The following is an 18,614-nucleotide window of genomic DNA, read 5'->3' as shown; positions in this document are numbered from 1 at the left end:
GAGGGAAGTATATTTTAAGGTATAGAACCAAGCCTGCATCTGTCCCTTTTAAATTCTGTTCCTTTTTCTAACAAAGCAAGTGGAGTTGGAGTTCAGGGGCTTTCCAGTCTGAAAAGAGCCTTTGGCTCATCAATTTCCATAGCAAAGGCAGGCAGTATATAAGAACCAGATAATTACTGAGCCCGGAGGGGCCCAGGGTATGTTTTAACATCTGTACCCACCTGGCTATAGCCTTGGTATTTTAAAAGCCCTTGGAATTGAGCAAGGAGTGAGTAACAAGGCATTGCATTTTTGATCACCATTTGGCATGTGCATACATGTCATAGTGTACCCTCTATGAAGGCAAAACTTCTGTCTCCCCTTGTTAACATTGTATTTCAGCATCTAGGACAGCACCTGCCAGAGCACTGGTGCTTCATAAATATTGGTTGAATCAATGAATCAATGAATGCTGTCAGTATGGACTATACAAAGAAAGAGAAGCATATCTCCTTATGCTCCTGCATTCAAAAACTTCTTCCCGTTGTAGGAGACAAGAAATGAAGTAGAAGAAGGAGCACAGATTTGGGGGTCAAACTGTCTTTTACTGTAAGCATAACTCAACTACTTTGCCATCATGGTGACCTGGGCTGGTTACTTAAATTTTCTAAGCCTCATCTTAAAAGTGGTAGCAGTAATGATGTGTTTTTCAAGAGGTTGTACAAAGGGATTTAGTGAGCTAATGCATGAAGTACCTAGCACAGGGTCTAGCACATAGCAAGTGTTCAGTAAGTGGAAACTGTTGTGGAGGTTGTCATTATGTTGCCAGGGGGTAGGGACAGGTGATTGAGTGGATTGGGGGACTCACCCGAATTTTTGCAGAAGCTGGCCTTTGATAGTATTTTTATCAGTCCAGGACAAAAGGAGCAAAAAACAGGCAATGCAGTGAGCATTTTATGAAGTGGAATTTATTCCATTTAAAGGACAATACTTCTGAAAGAGATTTTTTTTCCCTTTGTAACTTTTATTTTATTAAAATGTCATTATTTTGTGATATGATGGGAACACCAGAATGCAAGATTTAATAATATATTCTCATCTGGCAAAATAAAAGGTGGCGGCCTGGTGCTGGTCCTCAAAAAAAATAAAAAATTCTGTACATAAAATTCCAATACCTAGAGATCACTGACTTCCATGACTGTAATGTTCTCATCTCCAGGAGGTAGAGTGGAGCGTGCGTGGAGAGTGCCTGAAGGAGCAGAGGGGACAGAAGAGTCTGTTGGCCTGCACTTTCAGAATGTACCCTAAACCAGCAGGAAGAACTTGAGAAAGACCTTTAAGCATGCTGGGATTTGTATTAGTGGATGAAAGTATGAGGGCATCCTAGGTAGAAGATACAGCATGAGCAAAGGCCCAGAGGCAGACATGAGTGAGATGCGATGAGAACTTAAATTGGACAGTTTGGGTCATGGAGAAGCAAATGAGACCAGAAAGCCACTGGGGTTTCTTAAACAGGGGATTGTCATTCTGAAAATGAGGTTAAGTACGGAAAAGATTAAACATTTATTGAGCTTCTACAATTATCTCTAATACTTGCTACTACTCTGGAACTATTATCTCCAATTTATATATATAAAATACTGAGGCTTATAGAGATAAAACAAATTATCAGAGGGCATATAACCAGTAAGTGGCAGAGCCAAGAATGTAGCAAGAGTGTTAAGACACAAGAAGTTTTGAGAAGAGAGGGTAAAATTTAATTTAAGAGGGGAAAAGATACAGCAAATTGTAATTAGTGAAGTTCTGGGCAGAGCCTTAAGGGCTGAGAGTAGGAAACTGGGTGAAAGTTCAAGGACGCATTCCCTCCCTTTGAGAAGGATTTTGAGGTAGTGCGTTCTAGATGCCATTCTCAGCACTATCCAATGACCCAAGGGCCCAAGAATATTGTCTTAATTTCCTGTGCTTGGGGAAATCTCTTTCCAGCACCGTCTGGTGGCATCTACCTGAATTGCTGGCATAGAACCAAGGAGGAAATGCATACCCTCTGGTGCAAAGCTTCCCTAAGTGTGGCAAAGAAATAATGTCTGTTTCTGCCTTTTCTATCACTTCTAAGGATATCTATTTATCTATCTATCTAGTGCCTAGCACAGTGCCTTAGTAGATATCTGATACCCATTAGGTTCCTTCTTACCACTATAATGTCTGCGTGTTGGTTCTCAAACTTTATTGTGTGCCAAAATCCCATGTGGAGTTTGTTAATGGTATCCTCCCACCCCTAGGCTCTAATTTAGTAGATCTGGGGTGCATCTATGAAAGCCAGATTTCAACAAGTCCCCAGGGGGTTTCAGTGCAATCGGCCCCTGGAGCTCACTTAGGGAAGCTTGGCTCCATAAGGTATGCATCTCTTCCTGTGCTCTATGCCAGGAATTCAGATAGATGCCAATAGAGGTGCTTGGCAAAGCCTTACTAGGTACTTTATTCCTTGTCTCTTGGCCCCTTTTTAGAAGGAGGGAGTCTTCACTCTAGGAATGGGAGGATCTTCAGCGAGCAGGGACTAATTTTTCCAGCTGACTCTGAATAAAGATCTACAAAAGCTATCAGTCAGACCCACTCCATCACTAAAATAAAGCAACTGTGTGTCTGAATAAGCCCTGGTCTGGCAACATAGGGCCCATCTTTGCTGCTAATTCGTTCAGTGATATTGGGCAGGACTGTATTCATTGCTCCATTCAGTTCCTATGTCTGAAAACTGAAGGGATCAAAGTAAGTGAACCTAAGGCACCCAGGGTCTCTGACGCATTTGTTAAATCTCATAATCTCTGCCTCCTGTGAGGCAAGACTCTCCCTTCACCTAGGTGACTTTAGAGGGGCTGCCCATCCTTCCCTCTGCAGGTACCTCTCAGGCTAATGTTCTTTTGTGAACCCAACATAGGGCCTCACATTCACAGAGGAGATTAAAGAGATTTGGTTTAAGGTCCTCCATTTGGAAAGTGAGAGAAGCTGACCATTTGTGGGGTGTGGAGCCAGCTCACCAGTGCTGAGTTTGTTCCCCTTTCTCATTCACTGTGGATGATGGTAAGGATGTTTTTGAGTGTTTTGAGTTTAGTGCCAGGGAAGCTTCGCTGAGTTGATGTATAGCTGAGGGATTATGGGGAAATGGCCACCACATTGCACAAATCCAGGGGCACAATTGACATTGCACCCTATATGAAGGTGCTCCCTGGAGTTGTGTGGTGAGGAATCTGAGTGATTTTATGTGATGTCGCTGGTAGTGCATCATAGTTTTGGTGGTATTTTCTTCTCCTTTCAAGAGGCTGTTAATGGTCCCTTTTAGAAACTATCTTTGCATATTACAGAAAGCTAGGTGGATAGCTCTTGAATATAGCAATACCTATGGCTAGAAGTGTCTTCCATGGTAGACACATACAGTATTCATAAGAGTCCACTTTGGCGAAGTGTAGAAGCCATCAGCTCAGGAGTTCATGATAGTGCATTTAAGTAGGGATACATCTTCCCTATCTTACCCTACATGCAAGAAGTTGGAGATTTCCATAGAAATTCTGGTAAAGTGGAAGATGCTTTTCAGTGTTGTATGGAGCTAGTAAGTCAAGGTCTTCCAGAAAAGCACAGACTCCTCTATCAGTCTCCCAAATCGTTGACGCCCTTTCACCCACCTAGGACTTGCTGTGACCTGACAAGCAAAAGAACAGGGGTGAAAATCCCCTTTTGACAATTCATGCCAGCCTGTCTTGCACAAACTTGAGAGCATCTCCTTAAATTCTGCACCCTGGGTGGCTCACTCACTTCATTCTAGTGCCAACCCTGTGACATATTTGGAAGTTAGTCCTGTGTTAGGTATTAGGGTACAGAAATCAAGAAAATGTGACTCTGCCTACGAGGAATTGACATACAGTTGGACAGGCTATGAGGAAGCCCAGTGATTCTGACTCACCTTGAGATTCACTAGGTAGGAACACAGAAGTTTCAATGGAGCAACAAGTGAGGTACCTGGTCTACTTGGGAGGTCGAGAAGGCTTCTCTGAAAGGAGGTGGTCCTAGAGCAGAGACTTAAAAGGTGAGGAGGAGTTTGAAGGGGAGGGAGGGAGTGAGAATAGCATGGACAAAGATCCCAAAGCACGAGAGAGCTGAGTTTGGAAAACCACATGATGCTTAGTATGACTGAGATGAAAACTGCATGGGCTTCATACTAGGGGGAGGGAGTGGGCAGTGGCCAGAGAGACAAAGCTTCATGGAGCCTGCATTCCATGCAAAATTGTAAGAATTTCTATCCTGAAAACCGTGGGGACCTGCTGAAGAATTTTGAGCAGGAAAATAACATGATCAGAATTGCATTTTAGAAGCATCACTCTAAATGTGGAAATGTGGAGATTCAACTGAACGGAGGTGAGAACACAGAAGGAATGAGCAGTTAGACCATGATTGCAGGAGTCCAGATGAGTGGTACTGAGGTGGAAAAGATCCAGTCCACTGTCATAACTCCCTTGCATCACTACTAGGCAGGAAAATTGCCTCCAGCCTTCTCCACCTCTGGCAGGGAAGTTTCAGTTCTGGATGAGGATAAGCTTCTCCAGGAGTTCAGGGTAGAAGAACTTGGGAGACTTTTCTTGCAGATCCAGGGTCTGCTGGGGTGGGACCAGATAGTGCCTGTCAAGCCTAGGCTGCATGGAGGAGGGGCCCCTTTGGCCACAGAAAGAAGATCCCCGAGACTGCCCCTAGGAAATCTTCCTTTCAGGACTGAGCTCCTGCACTTAACAGGTGAGAGACACAGAAAGTGCTGGGGGCTGCTTCTGTTTCCCTCGAGTACCCCCAACCCCCTCCCCATGTTTCTATGGCAATCCCTTTATGTTGCTTTCCTCATTGCTGCTTCTAGATTGTCTCCCAGCACTTCCAGGGGTGCTAGGGAAGGGAGCTAATTACCTTGCTATAAATACCAGCCAGAATGAGCTCCTAGGGCCCCAGACCTGGCTTTTCTTTTTCAGTGTCTCTGTAGTGGGTTGGGCAGTAGAGAGTGAGTAGCGTCTACACAGCAATCCATCATTATATTCGCTGTGTTCTTTCGCCCCCTCATGGGCTCAGCTGTGTTTACTTTCCTTCTATTAACAGGTGGAGTAGGAACAAGGAAGCAGTGGCATTATGGGACATCCGTGAAGCGCCAGGCACAGTGCTAGGCTCTGGGAATTGAGGGATGAATCAGCCTGCCTCTGCTCTCAAGGACCTCACTGTTTAGAGAGGAAGGCAGGTTTGCAGCAAATAGTTGTGATGAGACATGTGACCTGGGGAACAGGGAGGAGCCGTAGGTATACCTGGACCTATTCTTCTCTAGGGATGGAGGGTATTACTGAGAAGGTGGCCAGTGTAGCTGAACACTGAGAGTTGGTGAAATGGAGAGGCCAGGAGGAGGGCATTCTGAACAGAAGCCATAGGGATCTAAGAGGCACAGAGATGTGAAGATGTCATCAGGGAGTAGAGCTGGCCCTCTGTGACTTTAACCCAGGATGCCCTGGAGGACTTTAACCCAGGATGCCCTGGAGGAAGGAGGAAGCATGCAAAGTGCAACTGCGACCTGGCTCTGAGAGCCTTGAGTGCCATGTTCTGGGGTCGCTGGGAGCCACAGAATGTTTTTCAGCTGTGATGTGGCCTGGTAAGATGCATGCTTCTTCAGAGAGGCTGGGACGCACTCTCTGTGGTCACTTAGCTTCATTATCTCAAAAAGGCCAGCTTCAGGGCTGGAGCTCAAAAGGAGGTGATGGCAGTGGGCAAGGAATTTCAATGAGGATGCAATTAATATCTCACAAACAGGGCAGACATGCAAACACCTCACCGAAGAGTGGAATTATGTGCAGAAGGGACGGAGAAAAAAATTCTTCCCCTAATAGCTTTCTGACTTTCATTAGTTCTGACAGTGAAGGCTGCATCGTGGCTGTGTTCCATGGTAACCGTTTCCAGGAAGAGCAGCACCGGAGGAGCGCAGGTTCTGAAGACTTTCAATCAGCCCCAAAGCTTAGCCAGACAAAACGTCGTGTTGCTGGCTTCACAGCCTCCGTGGGCACCAAAGGGAGAGAGTATGACGTAGGCAAACATTCTTTTAGGTTATTGCAGGGACTCTGATTGCAAGGACCATGAGTACAGCTGCCTTCCAGGGCTCCATCACAGGAGAGGAGCCCAGGGCCAGAGGTCCCTGCACTACAGACCAGAGCATGTGGCTGCAGGAGAGGAATGAGGCAGAGAAAGCAGAGCTACACACAGTGGATTCCTGGCCTCTTTCACATCTGCCTGAGAAAGACTCAGCACGTCTCCACTGTGGCTCCGTGGGTAATACTGGTAGAGAGGAAAGAGGAGGCTCTGGAGCCAGATGGCCTGGATCTGAATCCCAGGTACTCCCTTTCTCGTGGGACCATTTTGGGCAACTTACATCACTTCTCTGGGGTTCACCTCCTTAGTTATCACCTGCAATCTACAGTGTTTTCAGGAGGCTAAATGAGAGAGCCCATGAGAAATGCCCAGCTGCAGAACTGGCCCATGGCAGGTGCTGGTGTGCTAAGCTGCCCATAATAGCACTGCCTGCCCTCTCCTCCCTCCTCCTACCTTCTCGCTTTTCCAGCCCTGCTTCTGTGCCCTTCCCACTCTTCCTCTCTCACTCTCTGACTATAATACAAGGATGTTGAAGGTGTGAAGCAAGCAAGTGGCTTTGCTCTGAGCCTCAGGGAATCAGAAAGACGAGCTGGGTTTTGGTGCCCTTAGGACTCTAGCTCTGCACCAGACAAAATGAATGAGTTTCAGGGCAGTGGAAGCACATATTAGGTTGGGTGGCCACATGGGAAGACAAATTATGAACAATGAGAGCTCTCAAAACTCCATTCTTCATAACAACAATTATGTATGGAAGGCCTACTGTGTTCTGAGACACTTCTCTAGGCACTTGGGATATGCTTTCTTCAGGATGTTGCCTCCAGCAGAGAGAGGCTGGCCATAAATTATATATACAATAAAAGGTAGCTATGAAGGTAGAAAATGATAAGAGCTTGGAGAAAGGAAAAACAGTAAAGTGAAGGGAGAGGGGATTGGAAGTGCTAGTGAGTGAAGAGGGCTGTAATTTTAATGGGGTGGACACACTAAGCCTCATGGAACCGGCAGCATGTGAACAAAAGACTTGAAAGAGGGCCGGGCGCGGTGGCTCACGGATGTAATCCCAGCCCGTTGGAAAGCCAAGATGGGTGGATCACCTGAGGTCAGGAGTTTGAGACCAGCCTGGCCAACATGGTGAAACCCAGTCTCTACTAAAAATACAAAAAAAAAAAAAAAAATTAACCAGGCATGGTTGCACATGCCTGTAATCCCAGCTACTTGGGAGGCTGAGGCAAGACAATCGCTTGAACCTGGGAGGCGGAGGTTGCAGTGAGCCATGATGGCGCCATTGCACTCCAGCTGGAGTGACAGCAAGACTGTCTCAAAAAAAAAAAAAAAAAAAAAAAAGAAAGAAAAAGACTTGAAAGAGGTGAGGATGTCTGGAGGAAGAGCATTCTGAACCAAGGGAGGAGCCAGTGCAGAGGCTCTAAGGAGGACGTGTGACTGGGATGGGTGAGGATTAGAAAGAAGGTTGGAGAGGAGGAAGGCAGAGAGTAACAGGAGATATCACATGGTGATGGGGGCTAGATTGGGTGGGCTGTTGTAGCTTCCATATGGTGCCATATATACTGCAGGGAGTCAGGAAAGGCTAATGGTTTTCAGCTCCTCACTTCCTCCCTTCCCTTCCTCCAATTAACTAGAGCAACTACCTTTATTATCCATTTAATAATATTGGAACCTGGTGTCAGATATTACTTAGATAAAGCTTTCTGCAACTTAAAAAGTGTTTGAAACCCACTGATTGAGTCTTGTACCAATGGGGAAACTGAGTTTCGGAAAGGGCCAATAACTTATCCATGGCCACACAGCCAATTATGTGGAAGAAACTAATCTCAAACCTTGGACGTTGGGAGAAGGCTTTTTCTATGATCTGCATCAGAGCCATGGGAAGTCTTGGGAGTCTGCATCAGGGCTTGTGACACACAGGCCACCTGAAGTTCAACCAGCTGGATGCCCAGACCCTCCATATTTCAGCTCACCATGCCTCTGAAGCTCTGCCCAGGCTGCTGACTTCTTCTCTCCCACAAGCACATGGTCCATTCCCAAAGCAACTTTTTCCTCCCTTTAAAGCCACATTCTGGTCGGGCGCGGTGGCTCACACCTGTAATCCCAGCACTTTGGGAGACTGAGGCGGGTGGATCACCTGAGGTCAGAAGTTCAAGACCAGCCTGGCCAACATGGTGAAACCCTGTCTCTACTAAAATACAAAAATTAGCCATGCATGATGGCAGGTGCCTGTAATCGCAGCTACTCAGGAGGCTGAGACGGGAGAATCGCCTGAACCCGGGAGATGGTGTTTGCGGTGAGCCGAGATTGTGCCACTGCACTGCAGCCTGGGTGGCTGAGCGAGACTCTGTCTAAAGAAAAAAAGAAAGCCACACTCTGATTACTTGAGCCAGCAAGGCACCCACGTTTGAAACTTTATAATGCTCAGAGCTACAGTGGCCCTGAAACAAGTAATGCTACCTTCCTAAGTAGTGTTTTCTGCTCTGCAGGTGCTAAAGCAAATTACATACTTGCAGGGCTTGGACTAGAATGGAGCTTAGTAATATATGCTATACCTTGGGATAGGGTCTGGAATGGGAGAGGTGGTCAGTGAATGTTATTAAGAAAATAAATTATGACAGTCTTTGGAAAAATACACTTCTAAAGACAGACCTCCTAGTCCTATTCATAAAGAGAAGGTGCTAGAGCAGAGTGGTCAATAGTGTGGAGTTTAAAATAAAAATGACCCAGGTTCAAATCAAATTCCTTAACATGTCAGAGCCTCAGTGTCTGTATTTATTAAAGGGCAATAATAAGTAGATTTGGGGATCATTAGAATTACATTGCATGCAGTGTTCATTAGTTCAGTGCCTAGCCTCTTGGGATAGAGCCCTAATGGCAACACAGAGATCCTAGCCAGTGGTTCTCAAAATACAGTGTGTATCACCATCCCCTAGAGGTCTTGTTAAAATATAGGTTGCTGGTTCTCACACTGCAGAGTTTCTGATCAGTAGGTCTGGGTTGGGGCTTGAGATTTTGGCATTTCTAACAAGTTCCCAAGTGATGCAAATGCTACTTGTTGGGAGATGAAATCTCATCTCCCAACAGTGTCTTAGAGCCAGTGTCTTAGACCAGGAAGAGGTTTGTGGAGAGAGAAGGAACTGAAGGCCGTATATTGGCTGCATGTGCAGACAGTCCAGATGGAGAGAGGCATTTGGAGCCTTACCCAGAAGGTGGCCTATTCTTCAGCCCAGGGAGTTGGCTGACTTCACACACCTGGGTGGCCAGCTGCTTTCCCTCTACTCCGTCACAGACACTGAGATTCACAGTCCAATGAGAGGCAGCCAGCAAACAGCTCCTTCCCCTCCCACTGTCTCCCCAACCCCCATTTCTTCTAACTGGATAACTTTTGATTTCCAGATAGACAAGCTGAGTGAATTATAAGATGCTAATGGAGAAAAGCAAGAAAACAAAAAACAAAATAGATAAGTCAAAATCAGTCTTTCTAGGTTTCTAGGATTCCTTCCTATAATTTCTCAGAGGTGCTAGTCATTCTGGGAACATTATAGGTCCCTGATACTTGAAAATGGTTCCATAAAAATTAATGGATTCTGTCTGCTACACAAAGTTCATAGACTTTTGGCATCCCACAACCTGGCTCTCAGGCCCAATATGGTTGGGCCACAACCTATACTAGCCAACCATAAAATATCTAACTTTCCCTACAGTCCTCCCTCTGATGAGGTCATAACAAAATCTATTCTACTTTGGGTGTGCAAATCAGGGATCAGCAAACTATAGCTTGTCAGCCGAATCTAGCCCATTGCCTGTTTTTGAAAATAAAGTTGTTTTTTTTTTTTTTTTTTTTTTTTTTGAGACGGAGTCTTGCTCTGTCCCCCAGGCTGGAGTGCAGTGGCGCGATCTCAGCTCACTGCAAGCTCCGCCTCCTGGGTTTACGCCATTCTCCTGCCTCAGCCTCCCGAGTAGCTGGGACTACAGGCGCCTGCCACCTCGCCCGGCTACTTTTTTGTGTTTTTAGTAGAGACGGGGTTTCACCGTGTTAGCCAGGATGGTCTCGATCTCCTGACCTTGTGATCCGCCCGCCTCGGCCTCCCAAAGTGCTGGGATTACAGGCTTGAGCCACCGCGCCCGGCCGAAAATAAAGTTTTATTGGAACATAGACATACTTGTACATTTCTTTCTGTATTGTCTGTGGCTGCTTTTGGAGGTGATTACAATAGGGTGGGCACACTAGGCCCCATACGACAATGACAGAGTTGAATACTTGCAACAGAGACTATAGAGTGTGCGGAATCTCAAATATTTGCAATATGACTCTTTATAAAAAAAAGTTTCGGCCGGGCGCGGTGGCTCAAGCCTGTAATTCCAGCACTTTGGGAGGCCGAGGCGGGTGGATCACGAGGTCAGGAGATCGAGACCATCCTGGCGAACACGGTGAAACCCTGTCTCTACTAAAAAATACAAAAAACTAGCCGGGCGAGGTGGCGGGCGCCTGTAGTCCCAGCTGCTCCGGAGGCTGAGGTAGGAGAATGGCGTGAACTCTGAAGGCGGAGCTTGCAGTGAGCTGAGATCCGGCCACTGCACTCCAGGCTGGGTGACAGAGCGAGACTCCGTCTCAAAAAAAAAAAAAAAAAAAAGTTTCCTGACCCCTATTTTAAATCAAATGTCATTTACTCCATGAAAGTTTGCTGAATCCCACCGAGTTGCATTCATCTCATTTTCTCCTATCACCTCCTGGTTTTTTGATCTGTGAGTATGTTACCTGGCATAATGGTTTTCCATGTATATTTTTTCTCATTGACTCTACATGTCTATGCTGACCTCTCTTTGAGATTACAAAATTTAGTACCAGGGCACACACAGTTAAAAAACATTTCTTAAATTATCCACTAAGCCTCAAAGTGGGAAGAAACCTAAATGTCCAAGAGTAGAAAAAAGACCAAATAAATTATGGTGTAGCCCTATGATGTATTGCTACGTAACAAATAAAACCAGTTTATCAAGAATATACACAGGCCTGAGACAAATCATCCGTCACAGGAAGTGAAGATTTTTGCAATGACTCTTGTAATACAATCCCCCTTTTATAAGTAAGTAAAAATAATATGCTGAGGAATTAATTTAAAAGACTAGAAAGAAATATACAAAACTTTTATTCCTCTCTAGGTAGAGGGTTATAGGTGACTTTCATTTTATTTTATTAGTTTGTGTATTTTTCATTCTAAGGATATATTGCTTTTAGAACCGGGGTAAAAATTCAAGTTATTAAAACACTAGCAGCTGGCTGTATGCTGGCTTTGCCACATTCTGACTGTATCACCTTAAAAATTTATCTGGCCTCAGTTTCCTTATCCATAAAATATAGGGAAACACAGCCTTCTTCACAGGGTTTTTTAAAAAACAGCACAGCAAGCCCCCAAGTGCCCTTCTTCAACTGGGCTCAGCATTGAAATGGGGACTGTCTGGGAGCCACACGATGGAGACCGAGCTGGCACCTTGAGAGGGAGGCAGAGCTGTGATGCTCAGAGTGGTGCTGAGGCGGACTCACAGCTCTGCAGCAACACTCGTGTCCCCAGCCCTGCACCAGGACTACTGACTGGGAAAGGACTTCTCCCCCCAAAGCCTGCCCTGCCACAAAAAGCCCCTAGCTTCCTTTCAACACAAAGCATAGCTGCTCTTTGTCATTCATTTTCACACTGAACCAGCTGTCCCCAGCCTGCGTGGCCAGTGCCTGCCCTTCTGCACTTCCCACCCTGTCCTGTTTCTCACCACCTCTCGTCAGCCTGCGCCTGCCATTTTCTTTTTTCTTAAAAGTCACACCTTCATCTTTCCACTGAGACATTTTTTTTTCTTAGCCAGAATCTTTCTGTTTCTTTCTCTCCCCCGACTTGCTAGAAAATGTCTTTGAGACTATAAGTAATGATTTTTTTTTTTTTTTTTTGACAGAGTCTCACTCTGTTGTCCAGGCTGGAGTGTAGTGGCACCATCTCGGCTCACTGCAACCTCCATCTACCTGGTTCAAGCAATTCTTGTGCCTCTGCCTCCCCAGTAGCTAGGATTACAGGCACGCACCACCATGCCTGGCTAATTTTTGTATTTTTAGTAGAGACAGTGTTTCACCATGTCGGCCAGGCTGGCCTCGAACTCCTGACCTCAAGTGATCCACCCGCCTTGGCCTCCCAAAATGCTGGGATTACAAGTGTGAGCCACCAAGCCTGGCTAAGTAATGATTTTCTATTTTTTCTTTTTTCTCTACCCCTGCCCCCTCTTCTTTTATAAGTGTCCTTATTGAATTTTTTTTTCTCTGATCATCAATAGGGAAGGTTAGTGGATGAGGGAGACCAGTTAAAGGGCTAGAAAAATGGTCTCAGAAGAGAACAGTGCAGATGGTGAGAAGTGGATGTGTTGGGCTAGAAATGGATAAAATCCACAGAAGTTACATATGGGAAGGATGAGGCCCAGCAAGAGCCAGTGACATGCCTCAAGGTTATGTAATTGACCAAGGGACAGATCAGGGAATCTAGGCCTACATCCTTGCAGCCCCTAGACATATCCCAATACCTGGATATATCATTTATGTACCCTATTCTACATACTGTCCAGGGGTATGGAGATGTTTGGCCTAATTACAGTTCATCGCTCAGAGTGATGCATATAACAAGGGTCTGTGCATACTTGAGAAGCCAAAAGGGGACCTACTGACTTCTGGACTTCTGAGAAGTATGTCATATCTTCCCACAGCTTCAGAACTTGAAGTTTCAGGGAATCTGTTGATGACTGGGCCATGGAATTAGAGGAGCATGTTTTGGACTACAAGCAGTGGAGATAAGAATCCCCAACTCATCCATCATCAGCTTTGTAAGAGTGGGAGTCCAGACTCTGCCTCTGTGGCACTGTCCCCAAATCTCTCTTGGAGTCAGAGTCCCCAGCCTAAGAAAGCACCTGTAGAACAAGGTGGGTATCGTGGAGTATGCAGGGAGTTAGCACACGAGGAGACATGGCACAGACTGTCTTGGCTTGTGGCCATGATGACCAGGGTTATTGGTGTCCTTGCTGTTGTTTTCTCCCATGTGATGGGAGTGGGAGGGAGTGGTCAGCAATCCCTCCTAGGAGCAGGTGTCCCAGTCTTGATGAGGCCACTTTATATCTCTATGCTACGTGGGACTCAGGGGGCCTGTGGAGTTCTCCTCCAGATCTTGCTTGTTTTCGTAGAGACTTGGAAACTTTTCCCCGGTGTATCAACAGAGACTTTAAGTCCCAGCTCTGACTTCTGTCTTTACCTTTTTTCCCTCAGTCCATGTGGTTTAACCTCCTTTGAGTTTCTAGCAGGTACCATGAGCTACCTGTGACTCAAGAGGGAAGGGGAATCATGTACCCAAATGGGTAGAAGTTTTGAAGGTCTCAAGCAGATCCTCACATCTTCCCCAAACCTGATAATCTCCTCTTCAGAGAAGATCCCAGCTTCTACTTGCTTGGGTACCCATTAGGCCTGAATGAAGACTGCTGGGGACTGTAATATCACGTCAGCAGTGGGTACTGCTTTATTGGTATGGTCAGTTTCAAGGTGAAACTTGTTCATGCACCAGCTTAACTTAGAGATTGTGAACAGTCACTGAGGAATTTATGCCCATCAAAGGTGGAGATTGCTTTGCAAACTTCATAGTCAGGCTGAAAAACTGTCTCTAAAGTATACAGGTGTCAGGTATCAGATACCTTTTTTAATAATCCAGCTACTACATTCTACTTAGCCAGTATACCTACTATGGGCCAAGCATGTACAAATTCTATTAATTAAATTTCAATTATTACCATGGAATAAATTTGGGCATTGAGTCACAGAGATATTAAATAATTTTACCTGAGGTCAAGCAGACAGTTTATGGTCAGGTTGGGCTTCAAGCCTAAACCACTCTTACTCCACAGTTCTTGTTTTTCTACTTTCAAAGCCTCCCTCTGTCTTCATATCATTCTGAAAAATGGTTGCTTGAACACCTGCTATGTTGGGCTTGAACTCACTACCACCCCAGATGAACAATGAATGGCTAAAAGAGGTATGAATGTGTTGCTTAGGCCTGTTAACAAGTGCTTAGTCTTCCCTCTTTCTCCTCCCTCTCCTCCCCTCATCTCCTATTACTTGACGTCTGATACTTGCCTAGCCCTGGATGGAGGGACTCCCTTAGCTTCACTCGAGAAAGTGGAAGCTCAGTATCTCAGTTTGAGGCTGTTCCTGCATCTTCAAGAAGGAGCCCAAGGCTGGGAGGAGCTTCCTCCTTCCCTGAACTAACTCAGTCAGTGATATGCTCTGGTAATTTATCTCTCTCTGAAAGAAAAAGAAAGGAAGAAAAGAAAGAAAGAGAGAGAGAGAGAAGGAGGTAGGGAGGGAAGGAGGAAGGAAGGAAGGAAGGAAGGAAGGAAGGAAGGAAGGAAGGAAGGAAGGAAGGAAGGAAGGAAGGAAAGAAGGAAGGAAAGAAAGAAGGAAGGAAGGGAAGAAAGCAGGGAGGGAAGGAGGGAGCGAGACAGGGAGTGAGGGAGGGAGGGAGGGAAGGAGAGAAAGAAATCCTAAATTTTTAGCATTTGCCAGCCTCTGCAGTGTAAATACTCCCATCACGGCTGATTTCAAGCCACCAAGATGACCACTGAAAGTGAAGTTCAGAGGGATGGGAATAGCCCACTCTCCTTTGTCAATGGGAGCCAGCTTTAGCACACCGTAGTCTTCCTTTCATTTGGCTTTGAGTGGCATGGCTAATGGATTTTTCACTCATTGCTTTTGTCTTCTCCCAGTTAAAACACTTCACCTGCTTACTAAAAGCCTTTGACAGTAATCAAGTTCTTCCTGCCAAGCTAGGCCCCACTTGGACTGTCCAGGAGTGAGTTAGGGAAGACAGCCACCACCTGCTCCCCTGAGGGCCTACTAGACAGAAAGCCAACTCAGGAAGCTCCAACACCATGCCAGGCCTGGGGTGGGGCATCTATCAACAGAAAGGCATCGTCTTTACTTTTGAAACGCTAAAGGTCTGCTGTCAGGAAACAATGAACATTCTCATACAGAAACACCACTGGAAAAATGCCAGAGTCTAGACAAAGGCCTCATTGCTGAGTGACAGAGCTTCATGGGACTTTCAAATCATTTGGTTCCACTCCCTCGTTTTGCAGGAAAAAGCTAAGGCCCTGGGAGGGTGAGTTTTTTGCTAAAGGTCACAAAGTTATTTGGTGGCAGATATGGGGTTGGAATCCATCTTTCTTGACATCTAGAAGCCAATTCTTTTGCTGCAGAATGGGCTGTTGGAAGCTGTAATAGCTTATTGAACCAGGGAAAGATAGACATCTCTCTTCCTCCTGCTAAGATGACCAACTCATCTCCATTTTCCTATGATTTTTCTGTTGGCACTGAAAGTCCTTCCCTGTATCCTAGAAAAACCCTAGGTAGAGGCAGACCCTGAACATTAATCCCTGGTCCCCTTTTCTCTTTCCCTTCCTTCCCTGTCCTTTTCTTCCTTCCATCATACGTTACTGGTTCCTGCCCACAAAGACCTTAGTGTCAAAGAAAGAAATCTTGAGAAGAGGATTGTGGAGGCTGTCCTCCACCCCTACCCAATTTGGGCTAGAGTTCACCCAGAACACTGTAACCTCTTTTACGAATGCCTCCACTTCTTGGTCTTCCTTTTAAAACAGAAATAGATTTATTGGATTGTAAAAGCAAGCAACCAATGTAGATTGTTAAAAAATTAAACAACAGAGACGTATGTGTGATGGTCAATGGATGTCTTCAGATAAGCTCAGCACCTGGACTAACAGGATAGTGTTTATCCTTGAAGATAACTTCATTTATCCATCTGTCTATCATCTATGTATCTATATATTGCTGTACCATATTGTATAATAAAGATTCCCATTCTGGTAAAAATTTGACCATATTAATCATGTTACTTTGTAATCTGGGATTTTCATTTAAAAACATATCATGGATGTCTTTCCACATTGGTCATTTAAAGATTACCTCATCCTTCACAACAGTAGCATATTCTGTTGTGTGGGTGTACCCCAATATATTTACTCAATCCTATTTTTAAAGACAGTTAAGTTATTTCCATTTTAAAAATCATAAACAGCATTTTCTACAGGTATCCAATAATCTTCTTTGGATAGTTTTTTTTAGAAATAAATTATTGGGTTGAAGTATTCATACTTATAATGGTCATGCAGCAAGTCCTTGAAAAAAACTATTCCAATTCATGTTCCCCTAACAGTCTCTTTTCCACAGTCCTGTTAGCCTTCAGTATTACTGGATCAGTATTACTGATCCAAATCATTTGTCAATTTGATAGGTCAAAAAAATTCCATTAAAAAAAAAATTTGCTTTCCTTTAAATTTTAGCAAGGATGTGAATCTTTTCACACATCTGTCGGCTATTTTTATTCTTTTTTCAATATCTTTCATCTGAAGTCCATACTTGTACATGCCCAGGCCTCTGTGTAAACACTTATCACTACAAAGGACTTCAGAGAGCAAGTCATGTCGGCCCTAGTATTTATTCTACCAAAGAAACCTTTATTAGTTTTCCACTGTGTACTGGGTGTGTGGTTGTGTGGCATTAAATACCAAGAAATGTGACACAATGTTCCTATTCTTGAGGGTTCCTAACGTCTATCATGAGAGACAGACACGTGCTCACATAGCCCAGGAGAAGAGGACATGGCAGCTCCTGCGGTGGCCTGAGGGCAGCAGCGTCCCGTCTTTCGGTTCTAAATTGGTATGTTAGTGCTGTCACTTTAGTTCTCTCAGACTTGAGGTTAGACACGGGGGCTTTGCTCAGAGCTGGAGCTTGATAATAAAGAACCCCACCTGTCCCGAGGAGCTGAACACATTGTGTGTTGTTTTCTGGGCGGTCTCGCTGACCTTCTCAGATTTCGAGTTCCCTGGAAACTTCACCAAACCAGTGACTCACACCTCCATGCCCAACCACCCAAAGCAGTCCACTTTGGCTCTTCTGTAAGTCCCTGGAATTCAAAAACACTGGGTATAATGATCAGAGAGGTCCCAGCCAGCTCCTGGCTCCATGACTCAGCTGTCATCTTGATAGATGTCATGGACGATACCCAAATAATTGTATGGGACACAGTGCCTGTCCTTGAGGTGCATGCAGACTGAAGAGCCTTTGTGAGAATGTCTTTGCAGGTCACGTGAGAAGCTTTCAGCTGCCGGGCAGAGTTGGCTGTCCGCTCAGTGATGACCTCGTCCACAGTTACCTGCATCAGTGGTTCACAGCCCAGGTGGCACATTAGAAATCACCTGGGGAACCTTAAAAAAACATGGATGCCGAGGACCCATCCCAAGACATTCCAATCCAATCAGTCTGGCATGAGGCCCAGGCAGCAGCGTTTTGTAAGAACTCCCCAGGTGGTTCTAATGTGCAGCTAAGGCCGGGAACCAGTGGCTTATAGAGAGCACAAAGAGATGAATGACTTAATTACCCAGTGGTTCAAGACTATTGCCTCTGTTGGTCGCAATGTTATCTCTGTGGTTTGTCAACTTCTTCAATCCTTTGAGGGTAGGGATCTTGGACCTCAAATTAGAGATTTTCATCTCCTTAAGCCAGGCCTTCCCCACTCACAGTTATTCTAAAGGCACCATGTCCAGTAGTTAAGAGTGTGAACCTACACTCAGGACCCTGGTCTCGAATTCCTGTTCTCGAATCTATTTCGTATAAGACCACAGGAAAAACAATACTTAACCTCTGTGTGCCCTCAGTTTTGTCACCTATAGTTGTGGACAGTTCTAATAGTATCTCGAGAGTGTTGATGGATTAAGTAAGTTTCTAGGATACAAAGGTGTTAGGAGAGTGGCTGGCCATCGTGAACACTCAGTATGCATTATTTTTACCACTTGGAAGAAGGGCCTTTCAGAGTCAAACCAAGCAATTCCTTTTATAATTCTCACTTTTGATTACTCTTCTCTTGTCCTTAAGCTTGACTTTTTAACTTGTTGCATGCTCCTGTTTTCCTCTTATTCATCTGCTTCCCTATTCCTCAGAATGCAATGATCAAGACTGTAGGCAAAACCTTCCTTCCTTTCAGCATTCTAGTTGTGAAAGGTTGCCCTGGGCAGAAAGCAGCCTGTAATAAAAATCCCTCAGCGGTCTTTTTACGTTTGGAAGCAGCATAAAGAAAGGTGTATAGGTTTTGGAAACAGACAAAATTGCTTTTTAAAATATATATATATATATATGTATTTTAATTTTTTCCATAAGTTATTGGGGTACAGGTGGTATTTGGTTACATGAGTAAGTTCTTTCATGGTGATTTGTGAAATTATGGTGCATATATCACCTGAGCAGTATACACTGCACTGTAATTGTAGTCTTTTATCCCTAGCTCCCCTCCCACTCTTCCTCCTAAGTCACCAAAGTCCATTGTATCATTCTTTTTTTTTTTTTTTTTTTTTTTTTTTGACGCAGTCTCGCTCTTTCGCCCAGGCTGGAGTGC

At 44.9% G+C, this 18,614-nt stretch overlaps 1 protein-coding gene across 2 annotated transcripts in view; it reads left to right on the top strand.

The window, feature by feature from the left end:
• Nucleotides 1-18,614, top strand: part of ASIC2 (acid sensing ion channel subunit 2) — a 1,130,968-nt gene that overhangs the window by 68,624 nt on the left and 1,043,730 nt on the right. The gene's annotated exons all lie outside the window — the stretch shown is intronic.

Source organism: Theropithecus gelada, chromosome 16 (genome assembly GCF_003255815.1).
Source record: "Theropithecus gelada isolate Dixy chromosome 16, Tgel_1.0, whole genome shotgun sequence".
Lineage (NCBI taxonomy): Eukaryota > Metazoa > Chordata > Mammalia > Primates > Cercopithecidae > Theropithecus > Theropithecus gelada.
This window is presented reverse-complemented; position numbering and strand designations above follow the sequence as displayed.